The following is a 25,662-nucleotide window of genomic DNA, read 5'->3' as shown; positions in this document are numbered from 1 at the left end:
GTTTCGAAACGAAAACGTTTCTTCATCAGGGATATAAATTGAAGTGGTTCCGGATCAGTTATAAATATTACACGATCGTACCTCATTGGCTGGGCTATCAACTCTCACAGCCAATGGGAAAGTAATGGGGGCGGGTTAATGGTCCCGGTTGCGCGCGTCACTGGTAGCTAATAGCAACATAACATAAACATCACAAAAACTTTATTAACAACAAACATAGCTAACCACACGCGATTGATGAGACTAAAAGAGAGAAAACAGTGTTACACATAGTAAAAAACGTACATGAGTGCTTTAGTGGCCATATAGACCAGGGAGGTTACTATATAAAAATCCCATGCATTTTTTAACTACTTAAGGGATTTTTTTCATAAGTAACAGATTTTTAACTTTTGTCTCTTTGTCCTTTTAGTTTACTTCATAGGACATGCCTTTTTAATATGTACTAGGATTGATTAGATCACCTTAATGCTCCTCTATTAGTGATCGGCTTTGCAGACTTTTCATGTTTCCTATTTCAGTTGGATGGTGATATTTATTGCCCATTAGAGTAACCTCCCTGGTCTATATGGCCACTAAAGCACTCATGTACGTTTTTTACTATGTGTAACACTGTTTTCTCTCTTTTAGTCTCATCAATCGCGTGTGGTTAGCTATGTTTGTTGTTAATAAAGTTTTTGTGATGTTTATGTTATGTTGCTATTAGCTACCAGTGACGCGCGCAACCGGGACCATTAACCCGCCCCCATTACTTTCCCATTGGCTGTGAGAGTTGATAGCCCAGCCAATGAGGTACGATCGTGTAATATTTATAACTGATCCGGAACCACTTCAATTTATATCCCTGATGAAGAAACGTTTTCGTTTCGAAACGCGTTGGATGACTGGACAAGAGCTCAACCTCTAATTTATTACCCCACCATCTGAGCTGATCGAGTGTGAACGGCGCGATTACCAGCGCTCCCCCCCCGTGGTGACGTCATCGACCCGGAAGTGCTTCTGCACAGAGGGGAGTGAGAGGACCCGGCCGGTGTGGAGCTGTGCTCTGGCAAAGGACTGCAAGTGGCAGCAGCAGCTTTGGACTCGTGCTCTTGGGGGAAAAGAACTTTTTTAGAGGCGATCTACTTACCTACTTACCAATAGGATCCTGTATCCGAGACACCAGCGCCATAACCCTTGAGAGGATACTCCTTCCGGTTTCCTGAGGCGTTGGGTAACATTATCCCTAACTGCATTTATTTATCTTTATTGATGTACGCACATTACTTACCCTAATTAATTGTACCTTTATTATATTGTTTTATGCACTATGAGCGTTGTGCGCTGTGTCTTTTTTGTCTTTATCTGCTCTGAGGAGTGTCTGAACCTCTTTCTGAGATACGTCCACTTCTATCCGGACACTATTGACCTCCTGTTGTGAGGCATTCAGCTCTATACGAAGAGTGTGAACCTCTTGCTGGAAGACTGTCATCTGCTTCAGTGCCTCCTCATACTTCCGCTTTAGCGTAGCCACCATTTTATCAGATTGGCTCTGCTTTTCATCCATGGCGGAAATAGTAGCCTTTGCAGTATCTAGCTCAGTCTTGAGATCGTCCAATTCTGTTCCAGATTCAGAGTACATTGTGAGCACCGCCATCTGTAACTCAGCATTATCTGTTCTCTCAAGTTTCAATTGTTCTCGAAGTAGATCACAGTCACGCCTGGCAATTTTCAGGGCGTCTTCAGGGCTGGTCAAGGGATTGTCACTCACTGGTTCCGGCTCCGCTTCCCTGGGATGACTGGTTGAGGGTTCTTCACTGTTGGCACCGGACAGACACTTCTTTGGGGTACACGACTTCTGCCATTGGGCCCTCTGGATATTCGGTTAACCGTGGGACGAATTCTCCATTTTCTCTAGGCTGCAGGGCAACTCGGTCCCCCTTTTTCTCCACAGGATCTGCGGACATGTCTGTTACTTCCACGGTAAGTGAAGAACCACTTTTCTTTTTCTTCCTTTTTGATTTGGATGACACCGTCCCTTGAGGGATACTGGGGTCTCCATCTTCATTTGAAGTTTTAGCAGCGTCACTGGATCCACCCGGCTTTTCTTGCAACTGTAATAGCTGACGGAAATATTCGGTGATCCACTGCTCTCGCTCTATCTCCTGCTGATCATATTCGTCATCAAAGGGAGCGGTCTTTTCTGTTCGTGCCGAGTTCAGGCACCCCCACCATTCTTGGGGTGTTTTGTGGGTGTGACTCGGTTCGGGTTCCCCGTAAGAGATGTCTTCCTCTTTATTGACTGGAAGGGCCACTCTTCAGTGGGGTAGGGTTCATTACAGGAACGCTGCATCTTGTCCTCCATTTTTAGGCTATCAGGTGTCATTTTCTTCCTGACCTCAGGCGGCGCTATTGCAGCTGTTGTCATGTATTTGCTAGAATCCCCAATTGTGGTAGTCCTACAGGTGGGCATATTTTGCGTGTAGAGGTCGTAGCTCGCACAGGCATCTCTGTAGAATATCTTTCTTGGGAAATTTTTTTTTTTTTTTTTTTTTTCAATATCAGCAGTGCTGTGCATGCATTTTCTTTTATCAGGTATACAAGATGTACAGTTGCTAGGTAAAAAAAAGTCTATTTGCTATCCACCATTTACTTGCTAGGTGCAATCCCTCCGCTTCAGCAACACAATTTGGTTTTCTGCCTGAGTTCAGTAATTTTCAGTCTCATCTTTGGGTATTATGGCATTCACACTTCACACTTTGGGTGTCTGTTTTGCTCCCAAGATAATAGGCATACTTTTTTACTTGCAGAAAATAAAAACATTCTTTGCAGTGGACTCAACACTCAGCAATTGGCTTTGAAAAACCTTTTCCTTTATAGGGCAATTTTACACTCAGCATTTGTTTGCTAAAAATTCCCCTGCTTCAGCACAGTCTTGTATCAATTTTCACACTTTTCTGCATATACTCCATTCACAGCTGGTAGCCCTATGCGGTGTGGCAACCTTTATTTGCAAAATCAGTACCACTCGTGGGTCACCATCTGTATTCACTGCTTCAGCGAAACTTTTGAAAACAACAAACACCTATCCCTTTTTAAGGGCTGACTCACTTCTTGAACCCTGACTATGGCTGTAAGGCAAAACCCCTATTTCAATGACCATATTACACTTTGTGATAGGCAAATAAAGTTTTAGCTGCTTCAGCAGTCTCTCTCCTCTTGGGATTGGGGCAAAGACTCCATCTGTGGTTTTGTAAGTTTCAATGCAGTGTAAGTTTCAGTGGTGTGTCCCTTTAACTCTGATCTCTGCTGCATGAGGTTTTTTTTTTGTTTTGTTTTTCTCAGACTGTTTGTAGGCAAAAAGCATAAAAAAAAATTTCACATAAAAATCTCCGGTCCTTTTTAACTACAAGGACACCTCTTGTCCCACCTCGGACACCAAATGTAGACGGACGTTCACAGAGGTACACAATTTGGAGACGTTTATAATGTGAAATTAGAATAAGGCAATTGTGCCTTTTCCTTTTCATCAGGAAATCCATCCAAACACAGGGGGGAGAACAAAGCTTATATTCACTTGGGAGTATTTCTAGTGAAACACTATGCAATAATTCACATCTCCCTTAGTCAAGCATTTCTCGCAGCCCAAAAACATATAGCATGAAATAAGCAGATATAAGCAGTCTCTTATGAATAAAAGTCTCTCTGTTTCTTGGAGGGAAAATCTTCTCACTTCCTGGTTCAGCTTCAGGTGTAGTAGTTTTCCCTGGGTCTTGAAATCAGCTCTGCTGTGCAGAGCTCAAGACTGGTCAGCTCCAGAGATCTGGGTTTCTTTTGGTCAGTCTCTCCTGGGACACAAGAACCTCTGCTCTGTCTCTCCAAAGGTCAGCTCTCAGTCAGAGCTAAGGAGTCACTTCCTGTCTGAACAGACAGGTTTTTGTAAACAATCTAATCAGGCAGGTGGTGTTTAGTAATTAACTACCACACTGCTAGATTAAAGGCACATTACTGAACAGGGATAAGTCCCCTGTTACACCCCCCTACAAATCTTCAATTTGCTACCTCTCTCTCTACTCCTTCTTGTTGCTCTGAATATCTCTCCTAATGTTGCACCCAGCCATAAACACACCTGCTCTCACCCACCTCTGTCCCTGCTAATGGTGTTAAACTAACTAATTTAATACAGACAAACCATAAAACTTGCCTCGTAAAAGGAGCATCCCTATAGCCTGCACTCATGGCTACTGTCCCATACACACAGTCGCTCCTACCAACCATTATGGCCAAGCACTGCCATCTACTGCACTTATTCCCTCACCTGCTGTCTCTGTAAGTCTCCCAACATACCACTTAGATTGTAAACTCTCCGGAGCATGAATTTCCTTTCTTATTTTCTGACTTTGCTGCACTTATTGTGTTATTATAATTCCCTGTACTGTATTGTCTTTGTGAAGTGCTGAGTACACTGTTGGCGTTATACAGGTGTAGCCATGCTGTAAAATGGACTACAGTTTCCTCTCCTGCTGGCAGTAAACCTGGTAAGTTACAGGGATGCCAGCAGTAATCATGGAGGTTTGCCCTCACACCCTGGTGAGGTGCCCTATGTATGGATGGGAGTGGCTACATTCTCTGAGTCCACCGTTAGTGACATCAGAGATGTGCCTGCCTCCTGAGATATATAAGGCACAGCACTGACCAAAGTTAGTGTTGGAGTAAGGAGCAAGTCTGCATTGAGACTTGGGAGTGGGAGGCACACTAGTGCTTTAACTAGTGGCCCCATTCTATGTTAAGTAACATCTAGCTGACAACGCCATACTGTGTCCAGGGACCTGGCACAGGGGTGATCTCCCCGAGGGGAGAGGGGATCCCACTCCATTGGGAGGGTGTACCTTTGAAAGGATAACACAGCAAGATGTGTGGCTCAGAGAAACTCACTGTAAGGGGCAGTTGGCCCACACCGTAAGCCACAATAAAGCAACCTTGATGAAAGACATCTTCATGTGTGAGTCTGAACTTACTCTACACATGATGGCACCACGGAGGAGTTCCTCATCAGAATCATCCCCACGCGGACGCAGGGATCCTGATGAGGTGGAGGCGCTGCACTGGATATAGGTAGGACTCATGCACACTACCTCAGCTGCCTGTCTGGGTTGGCAATCCCCACACAACAGCAAAGGGAGACTCAGGAGTCCTGTTGCCAACAGGTGCACCACCAGACACGACCATGTAATGGGGACTGGTTAGACCACAGGGGCCAATGTGAGATTGGGTGGGTCAGGCCAGGTCAGAAAATCCGTTACACAGGTATAAATAAAGATATACATACATACATCCAATAAAAACAATTTGCATTACTGTTAAACTGAAAAAGAACAATAAACAGTAGATATCTACTGCACACAAAAAAAATGAAAAATAATTAAAATAGTCACTAATGCACCTGGTTCAGGGAATTCCTGCCTACACTCAAAGATCAATAAGTCAGATAGGAAGCAGGGCACTGCAGATTTCTGCAAAAAAAAAACTATTTATTAAGCCAATGTGACGACGTGACGTTTCGGCAGATACAACTGCCTTTCACAAGTTAAACTGGCATAACAATACCTCCCAAGTGTCTCTTATTTGTAGCCCCCATAGTCCCCAGGTGTTCCTCATTCCGGATCAGTCTCCAGGTGTCCTCCGCATCCATCCATTGGTTCTGCCATCTTGTGGTTGGCGTCTGACGTCATCTGGGTGTCCTTGTGATCTCCGCACACCTGGTTGGCATGTGACACCATTACGTTGTCCCTCCAATGTCAACGCCGATTGGTCCTCTTCAGATGCTGAATTCTCACGTTGTTTGGGGGAGTGTGACATTCCTGCAGGCCTGCCTCTGTCCATTGCTGCCTTTCATCCAATCCTAGAGTGCTCTTGCCTGAGCAGGCATCCCTAGGCTTGCGGATCATGTAGACGTGCAGTACCTTTTTCTCTCCATATAATAGGAGTCTGCGGAAAGTTCTCTTGCATCAAGGTGGGAAGACAAGATGAAATTAGGAGTTTGATCTTTTAACTTTATTAAAACACTGCCAGTCCCTTGATCGCTGTCATAGATCCCGAACATAGAAGTACATATCCAAGTTCACTATTTGCTGCCCTGAACTTCAGTTCATTCTCGTGAGTAGGACACACAGAAGAGCCAAGATTTGAATTTGTTCACAAAAGTTTATCATCTGCACTTAGATTTTTGCACTCTTGTTTTTTCTCCCTACATGCTCCCCCTGGATTGTGAAAACGTGAATATACCATAGTGCATACAAATAAATGAAAAAATTGAATGACATTTTGACATTAAAAATTCTAAATACTGAAAAGAAGTTTGTCATCTCTTTGTTCTTATCTTGACAAATAACGAAGTGTATGTTTTTTCTGTTATATCACAACAATTATTTCATTTTCATTCTGAACCCCAGAGATATACCAATCTTTTCAGCCAGGCATTTGAGTAAATCGAGTTCAACTGTGAGTGGGAAAAATTCCTAGATACTTGCTCCTACGAGCTGATCAAATTTATAATCAGACACCATAAGAAAACTCTGAAAGAAATAGAGGGAGATATTATTGCCATTATAGAGAAACTAGAACCTCTTGTTGAATGCCCAGATTTCATTACACGAAATAAAGAGTTGTCTGATTAACTGGAAATTCGAGAAAAGAATATCCTTGCCACTAAAAATAAGACATTTAAGAGACATGAGGACGACAATACAGAAGGCAATCAGAGAAAATGGAATAAAAGTATAATTGAAACAAGAGGAGCAACGAAAGAGAGGAAAGTATTTATGAACAAAGAGAATAGGAAACACTCCGTCAGCTCCCTAGTAGTTTCCAACAAGACATTTAGGAAAGATATAAGAAAACACATGTCCATCAAGATAGCATTAACTATTCGGATAGAGATTCAGAAAGAAATCATGACCGGGATCCAAGGAATCACGGTTGCTATAGACAAACACAGCACCAACATTATTCAAATGACAGATCGCAATATAGAAGAGACTCTAAGGGAGAGGCTAGAAACACAGATCATTGTCCACACCAGAAACATCACTGGCGGGATAGGGATGACATTGCCGAGAAGAGAACAGGATGAAAGATATAGGAATCAATCAGAAAGATATCGATCAAAAGGTGACAATAGTGTAATGCCGCCGCCCGCTGCGGCTCTTACCTCCGCTGTCGGGGCGCGAGGCGTCCGGTCCCGTCTCCTCTTCCCCTGCAGCCCCTGCAGCGCATGCGCGCCGTCGGGGCAGACCCCCGCGCGCGTCTACTGTTCTGGCTTTTCCTCCCAGCAGATTCAATCCGCCCCTTCCGTAGCGCGTACGCGCCACTATGTCCATCTCCACTGCCGCCAATGTACTTATTCCTCCCACACCTGTCCTGCATCCTGCCTCAGCCTATCAGCGCTCTACCTTCCTCTGACATCACCGCTGGGAGCTCTCATTGGTTCATATTAGTATATAATGCTACCAGCCCTGAGCTGATTGCGGAGCATAGTCAGTCTCTAGTTGTGCTTACTACAAGCTACTTCGCAGTCTGCTCTTGTCTTCCATTACAGACCCTTGTTTGACTCTGGACTCCCGATCTCTGACACCCTCGAACCCCGGCTCGCCCTACGGACTTCTACCTTCTCCTCTCCTCGACCTTGGCCCCCGACTACTCTTGATCTCTCCGACCCTGAATCTGGCAAGTACCTCTACTACTCTAAACTCTCCTGTCCCGAACCAGGCTATCCACACGACTCTGCTTACCGGACCCGCTCACGCGGCTTTAGGGCAGTGGTTTTCCTGTATCCCCACCTCGGCCTCGAGGTCCAGTCCGGTTTGTGGTGACAACTCCTATTGTCCCGTGACATTATGCTCAGCCCAACAGACCTGGACTCCGCTGAGGTGGGTCGTCGCTTAATCGAACACGATGGCCTGTTCAAGGAAGTAGAGACTTGTCTCTCTCAAAATAACCAGCGTATGGAACTGCTCCAAAACTCCTTGGGTACCATTTCGGAACAACTCAAATCCCTTCTGTCCTCTCCCGATACTGCTGCCGCTCCTCCTGCTCCTATCTTCTCCCCGCCGGTACCTCCTACCCACCCTCCTGAACCTCACCTACCTACTCCCAATCGCTATGCGGGAGAGCCTTCAGCATGTCGTGGCTTCCTGGGGCAGTGTTCCATCCAATTCGAGCTTCTACCCTCTCAATTTCCTACCCCACGTTCCAATGTCGCGTACATTATCTCGCTGCTGACCGATGATGCCCTGGCCTGGGCTACACCCATATGGGAGCAACGTCCGGATCTGACTTCCAACCTGGACCGATTCTGTGCTGAATTCCAGAGGGTCTTCGATACACCAGGTAGGAGGGTAACTGCCGCATCTTCTCTCCTCAATGTAATGCAGGGAAATCGCTCTGTGGCTCGCTACGCACTGGAATTTCGCACTATTGCGGCAGAAACAAGGTGGAATGACGAAGCACTCACCACAGTGTTCTGGCAGGGTTTAAATGACTCCCTCAAAGACGAACTGGCCACCCTGGAGTGTCCTACATCATTGGAGGAACTCATCGCGCTCTGTATCCGTATGGACCAGCGGCTCCAGGAGCGAAGAGCAGAGAAAGGGAAGCGTCAAAAAGGTACCCAACCCACTTCTTTCCCACATACAGCTCCAGGGGAGCCTGTTGCCACATCTTCCGAAGAACCCATGCAGCTGGGTGGGACTCGCCTTTCGTTGACAGAAAGACTACGCCGGCGTCGGGCGGGCCTCTGCCTTTACTGCGGAAATATGGACACCTGGTGAGTACCTGTCCTTCCAAGTCAGGAAATGCCAGTCCCCAGTGAGTACTGGGAGAACTACACTGGGCATGGTAACTTCTCCTTCCTCTCCCAAACTACCATCCAAGATACTCCTTCCTATATCCCTATCAGGAGGCTTTGGGGACGTCACCACGAAAGCCTTCCTAGATTCCGGTTCTGGTTGGAACTTCGTCGATCAGGCTTTTGCAGAGAAGAACCAGATTCCTCCGGTAGCCAAGGATTGGCCCGTGGGCCTAGAAGCCATTGACGGTAGGCCTTTGCAGCCCGCATTCATTTCACAGCAGACCATTCTCCTCCGTCTCAAGATGACTGGTCACCATTCCGAACATATTCAGTTGGATGCCATCCACACGCCGGCTGTAGACGTGATATTAGGTCTTCCCTGGCTCCAGCACCATAACCCCCAGATCGACTGGCTCCAGTCACAACCCATCACCAGGAGAGACCGGTGTCAAGACATTTGTCTGGATTCGCCTAAGGCCCTAGTAGGTGCCACACATCCGGAATCCAAGAATCCCCTCCTTCTGGACACCTACTGGGAGTTCAGAGATGTCTTCAACAAAATTCAAGCGGAGGAATTACCACCCCATCGCGCCTATGATTGCCCGATCGACCTTCTTCCTGGCGCGATTCCCCCCAGAGGTTGTACCTACCCGCTTTCCCCCCCCCCGAGACCAAGGCGATGAAGCTTTACATACAGGAGAACCTCCAGAGAGGCTTCATTCGTAAGTCTTCCTCTCCGGCAGGAGCTGGCTTCTTTTTTGTAAAGAAAAAGGATGGCACACTTCGCCCTTGCATTGATTATCGTGACCTCAACAAGATGACTTTCAAGAATCGGTATCCACTTCCCTTGATTGCTGAACTTTTCGACAGGTTACAAGGCGCCACTATCTTCTCCAAGCTGGATCTCCGGGGAGCTTACAATCTGGTTCGGATTCGTAAGGGAGATGAGTGGAAGACGGCCTTCAACACGCGTGATGGGCACTATGAGTACCTCGTGATGCCCTTCGGTCTCTGTAAAGCGCCAGCCGTCTTCCAGGATTTTGTTAACGATGTTTTCAGAGATCTTCTGGATCAACACGTGGTGGTCTACCTAGACGACATCCTTATATTCTCTCAGAATCCCCTGGAACATACTCGGCACGTCAAACAAGTACTTCAGAGGTTGAAGAGAACCGTCTGTTCGCCAAACTTGAAAAATGCCAGTTCCACCAGTCATCCACGTCATTTTTGGGTTACATAATCTCAGACACGGGACTCGCGATGGATCCTACCAAGGTGGAAGCTGTCTTGAATTGGCCCCAACCCCTCTCTCTGAAAGCGGTACAGAGGTTTTTAGGCTTTGCCAATTATTACCGCAGGTTCATAAAGAACTTTTCCACGTTGGTCTCACCCATCACAGCCCTCATTCAGAAGAGCGCCAATCCTGCACTGTGGTCATCCGAGGCAATCATGGCTTTTCAGGTTCTCAAGGAAGCCTTTGTCACAGCACCTATCTTGGTGCATCCTGATCCAGCACAACCCTTCACTCTTGAGGTGGATGCTTCGGACATAGGGGCAGGGGCGATCTTATCCCAAAGGAAGAACCCACAGGCCAGATTGCATCCCTGTGCATTCGTTTCTAAAAATTTATCCGCAGCAGAACGGAATTACGATGTGGGTAACCGTGAACTCCTCGCGATCAAGATGGCCTTGGAGGAGTGGCGTCACCTGCTGGAGGACGCTGAGTACCCCATCACCATCCTTACGGACCATAAAAACCTCTTATATATTGAGACTGCCCGCCGTCTCGTCAATTCTCTGTAGAAGAAAAAACCGAAGACCCTCAAGAGACTATCCTTCCTCCTAAATGTGTCCTGTCTGCCAATACCTTTGACGCACTGACAGAAATCACCAAGGTTCAAGATCAAATCCCTCAGGGTCTCAGGGTGCCAGTTGGACGACTTTTCACACCCCCTACCTTCCGCCAGAAGGTAATGCAATGGGGGCACGCCGCCAAGACGGCAGGTCATCCAGGGATCAAAAGGACTATTGACCTCTTGCAACGAACATTTTGGTGGCCAGGCATGCGCAAAGATATTCAACATTTCGTCTCAGCATGTTCCACCTGCGCACAAAACAAAATTCCACGGAATAAACCTCTAGGACTCCTGCAACCCCTTCCCATTCCCGATCGACCCTGGGAACATCTCTCGATGGACTTTATTGTTGACCTCCCCAAATCTAAGGGTATGGACACTATACTAGTAGTGGTTGACCGCTTTTCAAAACAAGCGCACTTTATCCCACTCAAAGGTCTACCCAGCGCCCCTAAACTTGCCGAGGTATTCGTGAGGGAAGTATTCAGGCTCCATGGGTCACCCCAAACCATAGTCTCTGATCGTGGGTCGCAATTTGTTTCGAGATTCTGGAGGGCCTTCTGTAAGAAACTTAACGCAGCACTTCACTTCTCCTCTGGATACCACCCACAGACCAATGGTCAAACTGAACGAACCAATCAGTCACTGGAGCAGTTCCTTCGTTGTTTCATATCTGACTCTCAGGACAATTGGCTCGACCTACTCCCCTGGGCAGAATTCGCTCATAATAATCTCAGGAATAAGTCCACACTACAGTCTCCATTCTTTTCTAATTTTGGCTTTCATCCCTCCGCCCTTCCTCAGTCTGGGCCTAGTACAGGAGTTCCGGCCACAGAAGAGAGGATTCGGGATCTTCGAGCTTCCTGGTCTAGGATTCAGGATAATCTCAGACAAGCCACGGATATGCAGAAGAAACAGGCTGATCGCCATCGTCGGAAACCACCCAATTATGCCCCGGGTCAGAAAGTATGGCTATCTGCAAAGAACATACGGTTGAAAGTCACATCCCCAAAGCTAGCACCCCGATTTATCGGCCCATTCTCTATATTGGAGAGGATCAATCCGGTTACCTATCGACTGAAACTACCTGCAACTATGAAGATTCCCTCTACCTTACATTGTTCTCTATTAAAACCGTTTATACCCAACCCTCAGATCCAACACAACGCACCTCCCCCCAGACTGGTTAATGGACAAGAGGAGTTTGAAGTACAGTCCATCCTGGATTCTCGTATCTCAAGAGGAGGGCTCCAGTATTTGGTGCATTGGAGGGGTTTTGGACCCGAAGAGAGGGCATGGATTCCTCAAGCCCAGGTACACGCCCCAGGCTGGTCCGGGCATTTCATCTCAAATTTCCGCTTAAACCTGGTATGGATCATCCGGAGTCCGATCCTGAAGGGGGGGGTACTGTAATGCCGCCGCCCGCTGCGGCTCTTACCTCCGCTGTCGTGGCGCGAGGCGTCCGGTCCCGTCTCCTCTCCTTTTCCCCTGCTGTGCATGCGCGCCGTCGGGGCAGACCCCCGTGCACGTCTACTGTTCTGGCTTTTCCTCCCGGCAGATTCAATCCGCCCCTATGTCCATTTCCACTGCCGCCAATGTACTTGTTCCTTCCACACCTGTCCTGCATCCTGCCTCAGCCTATCAGCGCTCTACCTTCATCTGACATCACCGCTGGGAGCTCTCATTGGTTCCTATCAGTATATAGTGCTACCAGCCCTGAGCTGATTGCTGAGCATAGTCAGTCTCTAGTTGTGCTTGCTACAAGCTACTTCGCAGTCTGCTCTTGTCTTCCGTTACAGACCCTTATTTGAATCTGGACTCCCGATCTCTGACACCCTCGAACCCCGGCTCGCCTTACGGACTTCTACCTTCTCCTCTCCTCGACCTTGGCTTTGGACCCCGACTACTCTTGATCTCTCCGACCCTGAATCTGGCAAGTACCTCTACTACTCTAAACTCTCCTGTCCCGAACCAGGCTATCCACACGACTCTGCTTACTGGACCCGCTCACGCGGCTGTAGGGCAGTGGTTTTCCTGTATCCCCACCTCGGCCTCGCGGTCCAGTCCGGTTTGTGGTGAGCACTCCTGTAGTCCCGTGACAAATAGTCCGGTTCCAAATAGGAGTCCACATGGTAGAAAGCAGGCAGAAGTAAATCCATGGCTACTTTTTTAAACCGTGCCCCACCCCACCCCCTCCCAGTCCATACATACAACGGTTTTCAAGTTGAGGGGATTCTGGGGAAACCGGATGTAAAAGGGAAAAAAAGATAGTTAGAAGACAGAGAGGAAGAAGACCATCTGCGATAAAAAAGGCAAATGCAATAAAAAGCATTTTTAACATTAGTAAAAAGGAATTAACGCCCATTCAAAACAATCTAATAGCAAAGGGACTGCATTTTGCTCCTTCTGTTGGACCCAGCGGGTTCAGTCTATTTATAGACGCAAAAAAAATTTATTAGGCAGTTGACCCTGAAAAGGTTGTTCCTTAATAGAGATGCAGTTAGTAGAGAAACCAATGCGATCTCAAATAGAATACATTGTTCAGCCGGACTTGAAGGGAGACCCAACAGCATAGCATTAGATTATTTTAACCATTCGAATTTAAAAAAGAAATGAAAATCTTATCCTAGTGGCAGCAAGGGACAGTTTTTAGAAGTTTTTAATCAAGCAATAAAGACGACTTTGAAAAACTAAGCAACACGTAGGTAGTTTACAGATGTTACAAAACCCGAAAAATTGGCATTAGAAGCATTAACACAAGATACATCTACAACGATCAAACAGGCAGACAAGGGAGGTGGAGCAGTGGTCATGGACACTGAATACATTAAATTACATTAAAGAGTCTGATAGAATACTCAGTGATCAAATGACTTATAAACGGTTAAGCAATTACCCTACTCTCTCATTTAAGAACAAGTTGTCTCTTTTGTTAAATAAAGGTAAATCCATAGGAATTTTAAAAGAGAAAGAATATGAATATCTGATGAAAGACAAACCAGTCATTGCAGTGTTTTATTTCTTACCCAGGATTCATAAGAACTTAGAGACATCACCCGGGAGACCGATTATCTCGGGAATAAAGTCACTCAATCCAATTTAAACATCCAAAACTATGTTGTTGAGTCCAGATCATATCACACCACACCTAAATCAGCACTGGGCCAATCAACACATTCTAGTCATTGTAGACTATGCCACAAAATATCTGGAAGCGGTTACCCTCCGGAATACATCCGCTAAACTCATAACAAAAAAATGAATGTTATTATATACTCGGTTCGGGATCCCCAAGGAAATATTAATGGACCAAAGAACCCCTTTTATGTTCCGGGTTACGAAAGAGCTGTGTAGACTGTTTATTATCAAACATTTTCGCACCTCGGTCTATCACCCTCAAGCCGACGGCCTAGTGGAGCGATTTAACAAAACTCAGAAACCTATTCTGCGGAAGGCCATAGACAGAGATGGTAAAAACAATAATTTCCTCTTACCATATTTATTGTTTGCCGTAAGGGAAGTTCCTCAGGCCTCTACAGGTTACTCTCCTTTTGAATTGTTATATGGTACTGTATACTAGATATGCTCAAAGAGACATGGGAAACAGAGTCAACACCCCACCGTAGCATAGTGGAACATATTTCACAGATGAAGGATCGCATTGCAGCAGCGTTGCCTATTGTGTGACAACACATGCACCAAGCCCAGAGTTCACAGCAGAACTCTTAGAATCAAAACGCCAGACTTAGGGTGTTTTGTCCAGGGGATAAGGTATTGGTGCTGGTACCTACAGTAGAATTCAAGTTTTTGGCCACCTGGCGGGGACCCTACAAAGTCTTAGAAAGAGTACAAGAGGTTAATTATAGAGTTACCGGGAGGAGGAAGCCAGAACAGTTATATCATGTAAATCTGTTAAAGTGATGTAGAAGAAAAACTGCGCACCAATTTGTGGTATTAAGAGTGATAATAAATATATAAAAAATGTATTAAATTAAATTTATATATGATAGTGCTCACACATAGAATAATACACTAAGGTTGAAGACAAATCAGTGACTTGTGCTAATAATAAATAAATAACCTTTTACATTAACGATTGAGAGTCTGCTGCTGGTCAGGGTGGATGGCTCAGCATCTTAGGTGACATATAAAAGAAAAAGAAGACAGCGCACAACTCTCATAGTATAGTATATAGAATATAATGTTAAAAATTCAAAGGGTGGTAATAAATGAACGTACAACAAAGCAAATCAACAAAAGCAGGGCATGATTAGGGTTTATGTTACCACTAAAAAAAATATTTTCCTAGTCAGTGCGCTACATCAAGTGTTAATTTATTATGATGTAATTTTGTTGCTAATGCTGTCTCTTCTTATTTCAGATCCTCTAGTGTTTGGATATTGAAATAGCATATTTGTTAATGTTTTACTAGAATAAACTTTTTTAACCCTGTTTGTAATTAAAGATTGTTATGTGATTTTAATTATGTATGTCTCAGTGCCTCTGACTGGTTGATTAATTATCCCCTGAGCAACCAATCACCTGCACTTAAGAGGGTTTATATACTATTTGTATCTGCACATTAACTATCCCTGACGAATTAGACTAGCTCTACGAAACGCGTAGGAGTTTCTTCCAGCAAGCAACCTGTGCTGTTTTTCCTGTGTACCGTGTGTTCTTGCCGACGGAGCCGTCTCTAACTATCAGCTGTTCGTGTATATGCATGGTGGAGCTCAGCGCTTTCGCCACTACCAGCGTGCCATGGGTTCTGTGAGCCTGATAGCACCAGTACGGGACTGCATATTGTTTAAATAGAAACTCTCCCAGTGACATCGGGAGGTCCCTGTGTGTGGGGGAGAGTGCCAGTGCAGCGCCAGCGAACGTCGCGGTGGAGCCAGAGTGCCAGCGTGTAAAGATCTGCTATCCCACAGTGGGAGGTCTGGTGTGGTGTTGATGATGGCATGCTGATCCGTGACCTGCTGTATGCTGTAGTGGTAACATGAACCCTATTCATGCCCTGCCTTTGTTGATTTGCTTTGTTGTACGTGCATTTATTACCACCCTTTGAAATCTGTTAAAGCCATGGAAAGAGAGGGAAGCATTGGTTGCTGAAGTTCAGACTGCTCCGTCCAGGGAACCCTCTATTCCTGAGGTAAGAATTGCTGACACCTTGTTTGCCCCTCAGAGACAAGAGGTAAAGGAGTTCCTTGTGTACAATGTCCACGTTTTCTCCCCTGTACCAGGAAGAACCTTGGACATTGAGCATAACATCCATATAGAGCCTGGGAATGTCATTCAATATGCCCTATAGATTACCTGAGGCTAGGCGACAGGCCGTTAAAAAGGAGGTCCAGAAAATGTTGGACCTCAGCATAATCGAGGAATCGTTCAGTGACTGGTCGAGTCCTATTGTGCTGGTTCCTAAACCGGATGGCTCGATCAGGTTCCGCAACGATTTTAGGAAACTAAATGCAGTCTCCAAACATACCCTATGCCCCAGGTGGGCGAACTGATAGACAGGATAGACGATGCCCGATACCTAATCACCCTCGACCTGACTAAGGGCTATTGGCACGTAACACTGGCGGAGGCCGCTAAAGAAAAAACAGCGTTTTCCACACCAGGTGGGCTGTACCAATATAAGGTCCTACCCTTCGGTCTACATGGGGCTCAGGCAGCCTTTCAAAGGTTGATGGACCAGGTGTTAAAAACCCACACTGACTATGCCGCGAGCTACCTGGATGATGTGATCATCCACAGTAATGACTGGGACTCTCACCTGAAAAAGGTACAGGTAGTTCTAGACTACCTGGAGGAAGCTGGTCTGACGGCAACCCCTAAAAAATGTGCCGTAGTGTTGGTAGAGACCAAGTACTTGGGGTATGCGCTTGGTAGAAGGCTGGTAAAACCACAGGTTGCAAAACTGAAGATGATTAGGGAGTGGCCGAGGCCGCTAACTAAGAAACAGATTAAAGCCTTTCTCGGACTGGCCAGTTACTACCGTCACTTTATAACAGACTTTGCCACCCTCTCAACCCCTCTGTCTGACCTCACAGAAGGGAAGAGTTTGGGCATGGTGAAGTAGTCTGACAGGCGGATGAAGGCTTTCCAAAACTTAAAGGATGCATTATGTGCCCATCCCATCCTGATCACCCTGGACTTCATCAGGGAATTTCTGGTTCAGTGTGACGCTTCTGATATAGGGATAGGAGCGGTCCTGTCACAAAAAGTTGGAACGGAGGAACACCCCATCATGTATATTAGCTGAAAGCTAAATCTCCATGAGAAAAGGTATGCTGTAGTTGAAAAAGAGGGGTTGGCAATCAAATGGGTGCCGGAGACTCTAAAATATTATTTATTAGGGAGAAAATGTACCCTAATAATGGACCATGCACCTTTAAAGTACACGCAGCAAAATAGGGGGGAAATGCTTCTGTAAGTAGCTGGTTTTTGAGTCTCCAGGGGTTCCAGTTTACAGTTGAACAAAGGCCAGGCTCCAAACATGGAAATGCTGATGCATTGTCCCAGGTATACACCTCCCTATTTACAAGTGCTCACCCGATCACGATAGAGCAAATGGGGGGGAGATATGCGAGGTGCTCAAGCAGGTGTTTGAAGGGAGGTACATAGGACACTTCCAGGGTGTGTTCCCTTCCCTCTCAGCTGAGCACTAATTAATGAGCTACAATGTAAAGGCAGCACAGACAGCTTCCTGTGCTGCTGCTGTGCTAATCTGATGGCACATACACATACTGCCCTGTGAGAGACTGCAAGGGTAGCTGCTGCCTATCCACAGGTACAGGGTGCAAGGTGGGGAAAGAGCTTAGCTCTCCCACGGTTAGTAAGCTACAAAGATGTATTAGTGAGTACTCCCAAAGTGGAGTTAGGTCCTTTGTTTATTTGTTTTCCTGATTTGTACCCTGTAAATAAACCACTGTGCACAAAATGTACGTTTCCTGCCTTTGATCTGGGACACAAGATCCTGCGCTGTGACTGAGACATCACAATACATACACACAACACACATACATACGTTTACATTCAACCTCTCTCCCTCACTGTCCTTCCGCAGCCTTGCTCACCCCCAGCTGCTGCCTCTCTCCCTCACTATCCTGCCGGTGGCTGCAGGGGGGGGCGCTTGCCGGGCCTCGTGTTGCTGGACCCGACGTCTCCACATGTGCTTGCCTGCCTCTCTCCTGTACTGTCCCACGCTAGCATGTGCCGGAATTTATGACATGCACTTCCGGCGCCCACCGGCATGTGACCCCGGTGTGGGACAGTACAGGAGAGAAGGCAAGCAGCTGGGGAGACACCAGGTCAAACGGCAACAAGAGGCCTGACCAGCACCGGCTGGGCCCCCCCCTGCATCGACCGCCAAGATAGTGAGGAAGATAGGCTGCAGCTTGGGGTCATCAACCTGCAAAGAGCCACAAGTAGGAGCGGAAAGAGCCACATGCGGGTCGAGGGCCACATGTTGCCGGCCCCTGCCATAGACCTACAATATTGTTGTGTTCTCTACATATTAAACCAGATTCTAATTATTTGTGAGTGTACCTTATAGAGGCTACTGATCCCTAAAGCTAATTTATCTGAGTATTGCACTTCAATATGTCCATGGTACATACTTGTGTGATTTTTCAACATTACGAGGGTACTGATCTGTGCCTTACGGTCCTGGGAGCCATTTCACTAGCCCGTTCTGAGACGATTTCTGAATAAGCCTTTTTTTCTCTGACCAGCAGACCATGTAACAACAGGCACATACTGATCCCTCAATCCGCTGCTCCTTACTTCAGTTACATGCAGGAATATAGGATTTTCACAGATCCAGAGTAGACTGCAACTTTCTAGGGGCCGATATGGTGAGTCTTGTGTGGTGTTGGTCGGACAGATTCCTAGACACCAACGTATTGTTATCACTCCTGACTTACCATGCACAGCTTATACACTCTAAGGTTTACACTACCTATCTAGCCTCCCTACGGAGGAATCCAGCATCCTTTAGCTCATATGCACCTAGGGACTTTTAACTGTCCACACCAGCTAGCCCCATGCTCTGCTGTAGTTCATCAAACTCTGCACAGCAGTCAATCATCGACCCACAGGGAGCCATGCTGTGGCCGTACACTGATACACCTGATTTCAACTAAACAAATACTAGTTTATTGCAGGATCACCTCGCCACAACCTACAATTATTCGACATACAGTCATAGCTGACACTCTTAACTGTAACTAGAGCTATTTTACCAGGATATTGATCCCTATTCTCTGCTATATACTAGCACTAGTTACGAGACAACTATCCATAGGTGCATATTCATTAAGTTGTTTTTGACCCCCCAACCCGCCTTAGCCCATTCCAGCAGAGTTCTCTATCATACTAAATTAATAAATATTTATCTGGTTTCTGTAGACTTATTTATATTCTACAGTCTTCCACATACTTCTTTGGACCCCAGTACCTACCTTGTTGCTGCCCTAGTGTCACTCTAGAGTCGATCACTATTATTCATTCTCATTATTTTAATTCATTTTCTAATAGTGTTTTAATAAATTCATCACATCCCCCAGCAGGGAGGGTGAGTGCCCATAACTGAGTTTACTTTTCTGGCTTAGTATTCACCATTATTTAGCCCAGAGGAATACCTTCCCCCCTCTCCCACGTCCTCCTAGCTGAGTGGGGTTATCCCTCTATCCCTTGTGATGATGTCGCAGGAACAAATCCTCCCTAAGTCTCCTGGTCAGAAAGCGTATCGCACAGCAGATGCCAATGCCAATTATTGACTATGGAGACATAGTATATGGCTCGGCTCCTCAAACCCACCTTAGCAAACTTGACACCCTCTACAATTCAATTTGTCGTTTTGTTCTCCAATGCAACTACAACACACATCACTGCGAAATGCTCAAAGAACTAGATTGGTCAACACTAGAGTCTAGGCGCAAAGTTCACCTTTCCTGTCTTGCCTTTAAATTCTTCATGGGCAAGCTACCCAGCTACCTGAACAAGCTCCTCACCCCTACCACTTGCAGCACTTATCACCTGAGATCGGACTCCAAAAGACTATTCATGGTCCCAAGGCTCAACAAAGTATCCGGACATTCCTCCTTCTCCTTCCGTGCACCCCAAAACTGGAACAACCTACCAGAGACTCTCACATCCACCACCAGTTTAAGTTCTTTCAAATCTAAGGCTGTCTCACATTTTAACCTGGTCTGTAACTGTTTCATATGCTCATAATATATATTTTCTTTAACTGTGCACGCAATGTCTTGTATATAATGTATACCCTGTTCATTTATGTAACTGTACTTGTAACCATGTATTATTTGTTTTACTATGTGCCCAGGACATACTTGAAAACGAGAGGTAACTCTCAATGTATTACTTCCTGGTTAAATATTTTATAAATAAATAAATAAATTAGTTTCGTTTCAAACCGATTCATTCTTTTTCATTTCTCTTCATGTAATACGCAGCATACATTTCTCCATGCTTCTTTGAGTTGCCTCAAACTTCTGAATAATCTTCACGTTTACAGTTGAAGTTCCGCATCCATACATGAGCACAGGCAGAATATAAATTTCCTCTTGAGGCACAGTTGAATGTTCCTTTGAAATATTGTTTGGTTTCAAGAAATCTGATGCATAAAGAACATTTTGTGAATCCAATATATTGAATATTGCAGGCACAAGACAAAGTATACACAACATGTGTTGTGAGACAATTTATAGAGCTTTTAATGGGGTGCACTGATCCATTGGAGGAGGGAAAAAAGGAGTTACTGATGGTGATGTGTTTACACATGAGACATCTTGACCTGCCACATCTATGATTATCACAGGCGACAGAGCAAGAACTCACAGTTCTATCAGACTCCCTCCGTCTGCTAGGAGCTAGTTGATTTTTAATGTTCATTGTGTTACGGAAGACAACCAGCTTCTTTTGTGTAAGATGTTTGTTTTCATGTGGAAAACACACATCAACATATTCCAATGCTGATTGAGAATTTCTGTTATTCAATCCACATTGCGGACCCTGAGTTCATTCGATTAGTCTGAGACTATCAACAGAGTATAATCCTTTGAAAATGAAACAGTAGAAAGGAAAAAGATTAATCTCACTAGAGATAATGAAGACTACAGTAGAGGTAAAGTTACTGTATGAATTAGAGATGCAGCTGCAATGCATCTAGAGACCGTCGTTATACCCATAAACATAGTAGAAAACCCCAAACCCCAAATGAAGGGTCAAAAACACATAAAAAACAGATAGATGCAATACTATGGAAGTCCAATGTGGTCATGCAGTATGGACTGCCCACACAAAATCAGATCAATATTGTAAACAATCACAAAATCTGTGGGCAGTTCGTAATCCATGTAAAGTCCCAAATATTGAAGGAGATCCAGTTTAGCTCCGTATAAAAGTCTGGGTAATGGGAATATATTAAGTGGGCATGGGAATCAGTAGTGCTGCAATGTATGGTCTTAGAGAACAATCCTTACCCGATATTGGGTTTAAGATGGACCCTGCACAGGAAAGCCTCAGCATCTGATCCAATTCACAGACCATGTATTAAATCCCCACCTTTGAAGCTCTTTAGCAAATCTCAAAGGTGATAAATTGTAATGCCACAACCCTTACCCAGAATCGCCCACTCTTCTGAAACACAGGAGTGGAATTCACATCACAGCTGATACTTGCTTTTTTTGAATTTGCCTCCTGCTATAAGCGACTCACTCGTCAGTGACCGCTATTTGGCTGCAGGAGTCTGTAGAAATCCTGCTACTATGGTCCTATATTTTCATATATGCACATTAGTTAGTCTCTATGATATATTAGCACTACTATTCTATTTGTTACTAACTGTTGCACTTCACTGTTGATTCACAATTCCATTATTGGCTACACTTAATTATAAACACGCACTTATCACTAGTTTGTTTTACTTTGTGCTATCGTTATTTTATATATATATATATATATATATATATATATAGATGATGATGATGATGATGATGATGATGATGATGCAGTGCCACAATGCCTGTGAAGGTAGAGGTGGGCTACATATATCTTCTTTTCTCTCTACGATTTAGATACACCGGCACCCTTTACCTTGTTCCTCTTCTGGCAGTTCATCTGCTTCCGGGGACATGTGGTCAAATCCGTTCACATAGTACTCCTTTTCTGTAATTGGGCAACTTTTCTCCCCTATTGTATCACTATGGAGACTTTTGCCCAGATGCACAAAGTGGTGCTAATCTTTACCATACTATACTGCGAGGAGAGTAGTGCCTAAAAGGATGTACACCTCAAGAAAGACTCAATGGTATTCCATATTAAATAATAGACCAAGATTAATATAAAACTTAACTTTTATAGCAATAGTCCTTAAATATATAGAGCAAAGAATAATAATTGATGATAAAACTTAGCTTTTAATAGAGATGAAGAGTTAAGCGGCCTCCTCCAGGGACCCCGCTTTACTGGCGAAACGCACGTTGTGTGATGGGTAATAATCTGAAACAAACGGGCGTCAGTGCAATTGATATAAGGTCGGATCTCTGCATTTTGCTCCATGCCACTTGAAGCGATCTCTTGTCCATGAAAGAGTTACTATTATTCTCCTATATTCACCACTTCAACCCCCTTCCCAAAAATTCCAAAACTCACCTTATCTCATTTTGTACAAAATGCTAACTAAATAATCCTAAGGAAAAAGATTTAATGATCCATACTGCTATTAAATAAGGACTTTCCAGTCAGCTGGTTAATGTATTAAGGATACACTGATGATAGCTTGTGTCTAGTTATAATACATGCTTACTAATAGGTTCTTACAATATTTTCTTAAAACCCTTAGCCCTCTGTCTTAAAGGCTTAAAGCAGATAGTCTCAGACCATATTAGCTTAAAACTACAGAGCTAAATGCAAATGGCACTGAACTTCTTATTTAGTTTGTACATATTTTAAGAATAATAGTATTAAAAGCTAAGTTTTACTATCAATGACTATTCATTGCTGTATATATTTAAGAACTATTGCTAATAAAAGCTAAGTTTTATATTAATGTTGGTCTAGTATTTAACATGGAATTTAACATGGAATTTAATATGGAATGCTATTGAGTATTTCTTGATGTATGCATTATTTTAGAGATTACTTTCCTCTCTGTATAGTATGTTTGTTAGGCTGTTTGCAGCTTAATCCTGTGTTGGCCCTTTACTCCATGTTGAGCAAGGAGTCTTTGCCAACTCATTCTTTAGCATGCCTCTACTCTCATGTTGTAAGCCACTGCAACAGCATCAAAACAGTGACCCTGTTTTAATCAATAGCTTTTCCATTCACTCAAAAAAATAGTATATAAAAAAATATGTAGCCGTGAGTAATGAAAGCAAGAGAATTTAATAAAAATCTATTACAAATGAAAAACAATAAAGTGCTAAAGCGACTACACGTTTTAAACAGTATCTCCGTTCTTCCTCAGGGTTTAGTAGCAATGAATCACAGATGGACATTTATAGAACCAGGCATAGAGATACACAGGACAAACCAATGAATTACATTATTGTTTAACCCTTCTTATACTAGAGTATTATATCTATTGTTAGAAAATTGTATATGTACTGTAATAGTGTGCATATACTGTATACATATATTTCGAAAGTGAAGTGTATAGTGCAAATTGAATAACGATTATGTATAAATTAAATTACATAAAAAATTTTTAAAAAGTGAAAATAAATTAACAGGGATAAATCCTGCAGTGTGAATTTCTAGATAAAGCAACACCTAACATTAGGTAAGTTCAAAATAAAGTGAATATATAAAAAAAATATTAATTTGAAATATTAATTGTAACACCTTTTCTAAAAATATAAAATTCACAGAAGAGGTTTATAATCAATAATCTTATTGATTACATCATGTCTTAGAGCGTTTAATTTCTCGATCCAATATTTTTCTTTCAGCGCTAACTTCATTATTTTATTACTGCCGTGAGCAAAGAACCTTTCCTACCAGCCTCATAGAAGTGTTTGGCCATTGTATAGCTAAATTGTTTATTTCTAAATTATATGCTGGGCTCTGCAATGCACTATTTTAACTTTCTTTTTCTTATCGCTACTGTATGTAATGTTATTCACAGGGACATGTTTATCAATTTTACTGTATTACAGTTGATAAACTATTTTATGTAAAAAGATCTACCTGTTTTTTAATCACTTAAGGACCTCATTGTAATAGTGCTTTACAATGAATACAACTGCCACATTTATAGGTGTCTTTCATAGATTTTAAGTAATCCACTGTTCGTGAATAGTCTTTCTATTTGTTTCTTTCTAGTCAATTCATTTGAGTAAAAGTTCTTGACAAAAATATATTTCAGGTTTTTCTAATATCTTTTATAGGATATTTTAGATGTCCCATGCACAAATTGACGAACTTCAATATTCAATTTACGAATATGCTATTTTTTTTTTTTTTTTAGACAACTTTGAATGGACCTCACATCTGGAATTTATTTAGTGTTAAACAGTACTGTGCTGTTATTAAATGTTTTTAGTTTAGTTGCTCCTTCATTTTGTTCTACATTACTAATCCGCTCCATTGTCTTTTTCTATAACCTCTCTGACTATCCTCTATGCAAGATACTCTTTTTCATTGTCAAATTGACTGTTACAGTCATCTGTCTTTGTGCAAATCTTCCTTGCTCTTTCAAATTGTTCCCTACGGGTATTTTATATAATGTTTCACTTGGCAGCTCTTAACTTTTAACAGAGTATTACAGTCTGTTTTCTTTCGGAATATTTGAATACACAACTTATTGTATAAGATTAAGAAAATTGACTTCAATATTGGATAAGTCATATTTGAATTTCAAATGTTAATTTGTAGAGTTGAGATATTGAATAAAACTTTTTAAAATCAATCGGACCATCTTTCAAGACCATCAATAACTAATACATATAGCATTTATATGGATCACTAAGGATATGGGCTTCCTAACACATCCCAACATAAAAATAGGGAAGATGTGGCGCAAAGATTGCACCCATTGCTCTACCATTGATTTGTAGGTGAAATTCACTATGACATTTAAAAATTATTATCTAGGAAAATTAAAAAAAAAACTGTAATTGCAAAAGATTTGGGAAATGTGTTTTCCAATATTTCATTAATATATATTAGTATGGCATTAGTTCAGTGCAATGTTTTTTTTCTTTTCGAATTTGTCATAACACAGATTTCTATACATTTCTGTTAAGTAATCCTTAGTGTTCATGGCTACAGTTGATCTATCCTTATTATCTTTTTTTTTAATTGTAACGTCGAATTTAACCTCATGATTGCTTATTGTTCTGATTTTGTTAAGTTGCAAAGCATATACTTAACTTTGTTCTTTTGAACTGTTTTATAAAAACTTCTCCACTTTGATTTTGGTTTGGTGGTACATATAATGTACAGTACTCCTAAGTTTAAAGGTGTTTTTGAAATAATCATTACTATTCTGAGGGGACATGGCAGTATCTGTGTTTAGAGCACCATCACATATATTGTCTATAAATAACAATGGTGTGCCCATTTATCTTCTTTCATTAATATATATACAACTGTAACAGTGTTTCCCCCACCCAATCGCAGATAGCGACCATTACAGGGTGTATGGTGCATATACCTGTGGGCAACAGGAAGGCTGAGTCGTCCGCCGATGGTAGTGGGGACACAGGAACAGGCTTCTGGGGTTCATACCCCACATATATGTTTAGCAGTTCAGCGCCTCCATCTGCCGTAGGCTCATGAAACTGAAGGTGATCTCCTATGGTAGAACTTATTACCTCTCCTCCCAGTAAGGTCACGCACCAAGTAGGAGGTATATTGCAAACAGGAACGGGTTTATTACTATCAAACTCGTCAAGGACTCCAAGAAGGTGTCAGAAGAAATTGTGTGAATTTAACCAATGAATATAA

Source organism: Ascaphus truei, chromosome 2 (genome assembly GCF_040206685.1).
Source record: "Ascaphus truei isolate aAscTru1 chromosome 2, aAscTru1.hap1, whole genome shotgun sequence".
Lineage (NCBI taxonomy): Eukaryota > Metazoa > Chordata > Amphibia > Anura > Ascaphidae > Ascaphus > Ascaphus truei.
This window is presented reverse-complemented; position numbering follows the sequence as displayed.